General features: G+C 45.2%; 1 protein-coding gene across 9 annotated transcripts in view; it reads right to left on the reverse strand.

Moving 5' to 3' along the window:
* The window catches only part of HERC1 (HECT and RLD domain containing E3 ubiquitin protein ligase family member 1), a 190,220-nt gene extending 188,746 nt beyond the window's left edge, over positions 1 to 1,474 (reverse strand). For 7 of the 9 annotated variants that reach the window (XM_040492927.1, XM_040492925.1, XM_040492921.1 and 4 more), the window contains exon 1: positions 1,318 to 1,473. The gene's annotated coding sequence lies outside the window, so the exon portion shown is untranslated. Of the gene's footprint in view, positions 1 to 1,317 lie in introns of all 9 variants that reach the window. The other 2 variants (XM_040492922.1, XM_040492920.1) reach the window with 2 other exon arrangements.
* Positions 1,475 to 8,266: the final 6,792 nt, after the last annotated feature.

The raw sequence follows: 8,266 nt of genomic DNA on the forward strand, positions 1-8,266 counted from the left end.
ACATAATGATTTGGGTCTAAAAATAACCAATGAAAATCAATGTTATAAAACCTTGAGGAAAAGAGGTTTCTCCCCACCGTGAATAATCATAGTTTGCTTCCCCCAAACACTGCTCCTTTTCAGCACCCACCAAAGAAAGAACTGTAAAAACATATATGTACTAGATCCAAGCAGTTAACACTTGTTTAACTTTCGATTTTTAAAACCATTTAACTAACAATCATTTTGGAAGAGGGTCCAATGAAAGAGACAGTGATGACAGAGTACAACCAGTGATAATGAACAAGTAACCAGTCTTAATCAAGTGGACCCAAGTGACTCAAATAAAACAAATCATTTTGAAACATATACAGAATGGGGAAGTCCCAATCAATGATGAGCCACGTATTATTCGAAAAAATTAAGCGTCTGTTAGGAAATACACCAAAATGCTAACCATGAAATGCTATCTCTGGAAATGGAATTACAAGGACGAGTTAGTTAAGATTTGGTATTCCTATAACTCTTATTATCCATATTTCCTACAGTACTATAGACATTATTTTAAAATTAAGGCAAATTCTGTCCCTGCACACAGCTCTCTGGGCCGGAGAGCAGGTCTTTTACATAATCTCTTGGGAAAGGTGGTACCAGTTCCTGTCCTCGTGTCTCCCAAGAACCTGCCACTCATCACAGAAAAGGTTTCAACATGTTCCCTGGGACAACTCTTTTCCTCATCATCCTCATCTCACCCAGAGACTAAACAATGCATCTCGTCTCCTCTTTTGGTAGCACAGGCATTATAAATTGTTATTCTACCGAGGCAGGAGATTTGGAGAAAGGTGTACCAGATGAGCTGCCCCCACCCAAAGGCAGAGCAAAGGAGAAAGACACGTCGTCCCAATCTCCACCTCAAAAGGCGGCCGGTGACTGGGGGCACTGGGGTCGAGGCTTTCCCGAAACAGGGTTGGGCCGCTGCCCCACGACCCCAGCCCCAGCCGGGGGAAGGCCCTCGTCAGAGGATACAGGGGTGAAGGAGAAGGTCAGAGACGCGACCCCCAAGGGCCCAGGGACAGGTACAAAAAGCCGCTGGAGGGGCGGGTCCCTGTGCGAGTGGCTGGGTTTCTAAGACGGCTCTGTAGGCGCCCAGGCGGCGGGAGGCCTCTGAAGCCGGGGACGCGCACAACGCCGGGAGGGTTCCCCCAGGCCTCCGCCTGCCGCCCACCCAGGACCCCGGCGGCCCCGCTCGGCCGCGGCCCGGGAACGGCCCCGGCCGGCCTTGCCGGGCCGGCGGGGCGCACGCACAGGCAGCCAGGAGGGCAGAAGAAGAGGCGTTACCGTACGCGGCTCCGGAGCTGGCTGGCGTGGGGCGCGGCTCCGGCGACCCGAGCTCGGCTCGGCAGCGGCTGCGGCGGCCGCGTCCTTTATTTTTGCTGCAGCAGCGGCGACTTGTCAAAGGGAAAGACGTAAGAGGCGGCGGCAGCGACGCCGGCGGCGGCGGCGGCGGCAGCAGGCAAGTCTCGCGGGATTTGGGCGGTACTCTCGCGCAGTCTTGACCGCTCGTCCCGCCCCCCTCCCCCCCCCCCCAAAGGCCCAGCGCGGGAGGCTAGAGGGGTTGGAGGAGGAGCTCCACCGCCGGATTGCGGGAGGAGGGGAAAAGGGAAGGAGACTTAATGGCGGGGGCAGGGGTTTGGCTTATGTTCTGGGGACTTCGGCACCGCCCTGACCTCCCTTTCGAGCCTTCGCGGAGTCTAGACAACCCCGTCCACCCGCGGGGACTGGACTCTGCTTATGAGGCACAATTGGAGACGTTTCACAAGGGCGGGTGAGGAGTTGGGGGCCATCCAGCAGTCCCCGTTTTCCCCGTGGTGGGCGGAGAAGACCTCACCACCCAGAGTCCTGGGCGAAAGAAGCGACGCTTGGGGAAGCTGGCAGCAGGGGCGGGGCGACCACACCCCTTTATCTCGGAAGCGCGCCTGGTTCTCTGCGCTCTTTATCTCCCCTCACACATGGCCCTAAACCTCTGGCCGGTCAAGTTCAATCATATAAAAGTGTTTCACTTGGCATACTTCTATCTTATTTATGTCTTTGCGCTGCAGGACTGCTAGAACCCTACAGATGCTGGGGCCTGCCACTCCTTAGTTTTCTTTTCTGCTGAGGAACACCGAGTTAAATTGTCCCTTGGGTGACTTACATCCTTGATCATGACCCAGACCTTCACAAAGAAGTCCCGTGAAGAGTGGGAACGCTAACAGGCTTTGGTCATCACCGTACACCCAGCACCTAACAGCAGTCCAGGTCCTCATTAAATTATTGAAAGAATATATTCCTGTCTCCTCCCTTCTGTTATCTTTTCTTACTACTAGACTTTCACATTTCCAGCCATCTTCCTGGTGTCCTTTGTTAAACATATTCTACTTAGTTACTGCTTAACTGAGTGAGGATCTGAAGCCTTTCTCTTCCCTCCAGAAGCTCACAATCTAATTGGGGACATAAAAGGAGTTCATAACATACAAGCCATGTATGTGTTACTCATGTAAAAAATTATGATACAGGCAGAAGACAGAGTGCTTGCCAGTGGTTAAATTGGATATATATGAGGCAGTGTGGCCCAAGTCCACTATCAGACGTAGGTGAGAATTCTGGAGTTCTACTTACCTGGTTTATGACCTTGGGCAAGTTGTTTGACCTCCCTAAACCTCGGTTCCTTATCTATCAACTTATAATATTGGTTCTTATTATCACAGGGTTCCTGTGAGGAGTAAATGTATGTAAAGCTCCTGGCACATATTAATTACTCTTTAAATGGTAGGCCTTATTATGTGTATAACTTTTAAGTTTCTATATATAAAATATGCTGTGTATTTCTGGTAAACTAGATGTGAGGGAGTGGGTATACATGGAGTGATATTGCTAGTGCTTTATGATGGGGATATTGCATGTGAAACTGAGATAAGGCCAACAAGTCCCTTATCATTCTCATTTTAACTTGCTGATGATGTAGGCATCTGTGCCACTCAAGTATCCCATGACATTTCATTTTTCCTGGATTGTAAAACTATTGCTTTTACTCATTCTTTTTCAAGAAAAAGCACCTGGGTGGCTCAGTTGGTTGGGTGTCCGACTTTGGCTCAGGTCATGATCTTGCGGTTTGTGACTTTGAGCCCCGCGTCGGGCTCTGTGCAGACAGCTGAGAGCCTGGAGCCTGCTTCAGATTCTGTGTCTCCTCCTCTCTGCCCCTCCCCTGCTCATGCGCTGTCTCTCTCTGTCTCTCAATAATAAATAAATGTTAAAATTTTAAAAAGAAAAGGACTCTGCTTATTTTAAAGGCCGTTTAAGAGAGTCCCTCCTTCCCTCTCCTTAGCTTCCACCCTCAGAGCTATGTGCAAAGGAGAATTGAACAATTAGACAATTGAGTTCAACTGCAGACAATTATCAAATATAGTTAATGTCAGCAAGTAAACCCTGGCTTTCCACCCTCACCTTGACCACTCCACTTCTTTTCTAAACACTCTTTAATATTTATATCAACATCTTCTGGAGTCTTATTGTATCATTCTCCCAACTCTACCAGTTCAATTTATCCAGATTTCCACTAGAGAAAAATGTTGGAGATGGGAGGGGCTGTTAGAGGGAACTCAAAGCCAAGGCCTCAGCATTGCTGGCCCTTGCCCTGAAAGTCCTCTGAGCCGTGCACTGCTCAGTGCCACACCAGTCGGCTACATTTTTCCCCACAAATACACATCATACCCATCTCATGCCACATATTCCACAATCCTACACCTCAACGAAGAGGTCCCAGGCAGAGGAACTGGAGAATCAACAGAAGAGTATATATTTTTCATTTTTCAACTGCACATAGGAAATATGTGGCTCCTAAATAAAAAGTAGTGATGGACTGAGGACCCACAGGAGGTTTCACAGGAGCAGCCAAGATGGTCCCTGGCTATTCACAAGATAGAAATCAAATAGGAGTCAGCAGGAGATGAATGCAGTTTATTGAAGGCGTAGAGTACAGAAAGGGAAGGAGAGAGAGTCTCATCTTTGCTCAGGATCTGGGGTTTTTATTAAGGATTATGGTCCAGTGTGCATGTCCTCTCAGGCATCCAGGAACCCACTGGAACAAAGACAAGGGCCTACGTCTTATTTCTTGGAGCTAGGGGTTCTTGGCATCGAGATGTCTAGCGCTGGTGGTCTGGAATACACAGATGATGGCTTCCTCTGGTCTTTCTCACCTGGTCCTTCCTTAGATGTAATATATTCTAAAGAAATTAACTCCTCATCCCTTACAAGGAGAACATACACTATTTGCTTTATGAGGCATGTATGAAGTGGGGGTGCAGGTCCCAGCAAGAATAGAAGTAGGAAACGGAACAAAAAGTAGATTTTTATGGAATCTTTCAACTTCCCTATCAGGAAGGCTAGGTCAGAAGTAAAAGAGGCCCAAGAGAGGAGCAAAGTGTGGAGGCAGAAAGTTAAAAGCATTCAAGGAATAAGTCTGCTTTGCCTTTGCCACATGGCTCAGAAAACGAGCAGCTCCAATGTTCAGAAAAGGACTCTAGAGCTGGAATCCATAGTCATTAGTTCTGGTGTCTCCTGAAATTGCAGCCTATTTTCCCTTACGTTACACAGCCTCTCTGAACTTCTCAGATCTGTAAAAATGGATGATAATGGGTTTTTTGCCTGCCTCAGAATATCATGGAAGTTAAATAACATAGGAAACTGCTTTCTAAGTCTAAAGTGCCGTATAAATGTGAGGCACTGTTATCATTCATTCTTTTAAGAGATCAGAGCTTTTGCAAGGCACCAAATGTACTAAGTTGAGCAAGATGTAATACCTGCCCTCAAGGAGTTTCTGGTCTAATAGAAGGTGATAGGGAAGAAAATAGATCATTATAATATCATGTGAGGAGAGTGCAAGGTGAGAAGAGTATGGAGGGGAAGGACTTAGCAAGAGGAAGTGCAAACAGCTGAAGCAATCTTGGAGAAGGAGGTTTAGAAGCACAGCACACACAATGAAGAATGATTTGTAAATCAACTCTGAAATAACTTTGACAAGTTGCTCTGTTGTGGCTTGTGAATTCTGCTTTGTTCTAATAAAACTCACATCTCTTAAACCATTAGGGAAGAGTCTTTGATGTGGAGTCATTATATACACCCATTAGCTTGGAAGAAAAATGGAATTAATGGAGGGAAAAATCAGTGGTATCTTAATTAGAAACATTTTGTTCTTACAGCTTGTGTTTAAATACCAGAAAAAGAGAATGAATTCTACCTCACATTCTTGGTCCCCAATTGTTCCCTCAGCCAGTCTTTCTGATCCTGGTAATATTGCAGATCAGAGGCCAAGAGGCTTTTCCAAAATGTGATAATGATACCTTATTCTTATTTATGTGCTTATTTATACTCCACTTCCTTACAAAAAAGACTTTCAGATGACTAATAGCACTTTATTCTTAGTCATGTTATCCTGCAAAGAAACTGTAAGAGAGTGTATGTATCATTCAATCATTTCTCACATTTATCGGTGCCTACCGTGTATAATACATCACGCTAGAACTATAGGCTATACAAAGTAGGTCCATGCCCTCTACAGTTCTGAAAATGAAAGATGGAGATACACACAGTTCGTGGGTTCAAGCCCCATGTCAGGCTCTGTGCTGACAGCTCAGAGCCTGGAGCCTGCTTCAGATTCTGTGTGTCTCTCTCTCTGCCCTTCCCCTGCTCTCGCTCTCTCTCTCTCTCTCTCTCAAAAATAAACATTAAAAAATAAAAATAAAGATGGAGATACATATCCATAAAAAGATAGCTAAATAACCAACAATGTGGATTCTATTCCTATATATTTTTCATTGGTTGAATGAGCAAAACTGTAAAGTCAGGTGCCCAACTTCTGAAACTTGTGTATCCCGTTGCTCCTCCAAAGAGGCAGGATACAAAGGAAGGACAAGATGTTTATTGTAACTTGATATTTGTAAATGTGTGATAGGTATTTTAATAGGTCCCCCTTTGGGGCGCCTGGGTGGCGCAGTCGGTTAAGCGTCCGACTTCAGCCAGGTCACGATCTCGCAGTCCATGAGTTCGAGCCCCGCGTCAGGCTCTGGGCTGATGGCTCAGAGCCGGGAGCCTGTTTCCGATTCTGTGTCTCCCTCTCTCTCTGCCCCTCCCCCGTTCATGCTCTGTCTCTCTCTGTCCCAAAAATAAATAAACGTTGAAAAAGGAATTAAAAAAAAAAAAATAGGTCCCCTGGAATACATCATCCTTTAACCAGTGTGTAAGCATTATAATTTTCTCTGGGTACAGGTAAGATTTGAAATAGGCCAAACTCAAAACCAGTTAAATTTATTTAAAGACTTGCACACACACACACACACACACACACACACACACAGCCATTACTAAAAAGCAGTGTGATGCAAACTAAAAGAAAGTGCAGAGAAATAAATATTCTGAGAACTCAGAAAAGAGAATATAGATTGCAGAAGAGAGAGAACTTCATCCAGGTGGTAGAATCTGAGAGGGAAGCTGAGAGCTAAATATAAAAAGTTACGTATTTTGATAATAATGTATTCTCAAAACACCAACCCCCAAGCCTCAAAAGTTGCCTGGAATTTTTTTTAACATATCTGCATATGAGAACACCTTCATTACCTCTTTCCTCACTAACACTAACAAATACTTGATCTGGCAAAGAGGTTTGAAAGGAAGCAGAGATACTAAAAACAGGTAGTCCTTTGGGAAATGGAGTCCCTTCTTGCTGAATACAAGCCTTCGAGTGGATTTCCCACTCGAAATCCACATTCTAGATGAAATATCACATATACCAGGGCAACCCACCATCTAAGCTGCACTAACCAATTCTCTCACATAGTTCCTTAAGCCTACAATGCAATAACCATTTTCAGATAAATTAAATTCTTTTCACAACAGTTTGTTAGTGTTATTTCATCAAAACACAACTGCCTGGGGCAGACGCAGATGAACGTTTTCTCACTCAGCAGCAGGCAATGGAATGTTGATGCCAGGGGAAGATAATGAAGCTACAGGAAAGCAGTGTGCCTACCACGAGAAGGGGAAGAAGAAAAGAACTAACATTTATACAGTGGTATCCATGCCAGACATTGTGGTAGCACAGTGGGAACAAGATGAACAAGGCAAATCTTTGTTCTGGAAAGAAAATAGTAGAGAGGGTGTATATATAAATAATTATAACACAAGTTAGAGAGTTCTGAGTATAATAAGATAACTTTTCTCCCCTTTTAAAGGACTGGGTGGGGCGCCTGGGTGGCGCAGTTGGTTAAGCGTCCGACTTCAGCCAGGTCACGATCTCGCGGTCCGGGAGTTCGAGCCCCACATCAGGCTCTGGGCTGATGGCTCGGAGCCTGGGGCCTGTTTCCGATTCTGTGTCTCCCTCTCTCTCTGCCCCTCCCCCGTTCATGCTCTGTCTCTCTCTGTCCCAAAAATAAATAAACGTTGAAAAAAAAATTAAAAAAAAAAATTAAAGGACTGGGGAGCTTAGAAGGGGGATAGTTTAATTTTTACAGTTGGATCAGAGATAGTGCATGAGGGATGAGGCCTTGAAGACTGAGTGGTTAGTTGAGACATGTGGGAATAGGAAACATTCTAGGCACAAAGAACAGCATAAGCAAAAGTGTGGTCAGGATCAGCAGGCAGTCCAGTTTAGTTGTGACTATATGATATTTATGTTATCCAGATTTGTTGGTTCCAAGTGACAGAAACCCAACCTGAACTTGCTTGGGCAAAAATAAAGGAGAAGAATTAGTTCAAGGAATCAAGAAAAATGGCTGAATAATCAACTGAAAGTGGGAGATGGGGGGAAAAATGAACTGAGGCTTCAGGAAATTTTGGAACCAGTAACTTCAGCATTACCAGATCTTTCTTGCTCTCTCCTTGCTTCCCTTGCTGCATTGGCTTCAGTTTCGCTCAAGACTGGCTTTATTTTTAATTTTTTTTTAACATTTATTCATTTTTGAGAGACAGAGAGAGACAGAGCATGAGTGGGGAAGGGGCAGAGAGAGAGGGAGACACAGAATCTGAAACAGGCTCCAGGCTCTGAGCTGTCAGCACAGAGACCAACGCGGGGCTTGAACTCACAGACTGTGAGATCATGACCTGAGCAGAAGTCGGACGCTCAACCGACTGAGCCACCCAGGCACCCCTAGACTGGCTTTTTTTTTTTTTAATTTTATTTAATTTATTTTTTTAAATAATCTCTACACCCAACATGGTGCTCAAACTCACAACCCCAAGATCAGGAGTCACATGC

This window comes from Herpailurus yagouaroundi, unplaced genomic scaffold, assembly GCF_014898765.1.
Source record: "Herpailurus yagouaroundi ecotype Mexico unplaced genomic scaffold, PumYag 184, whole genome shotgun sequence".
Lineage (NCBI taxonomy): Eukaryota > Metazoa > Chordata > Mammalia > Carnivora > Felidae > Herpailurus > Herpailurus yagouaroundi.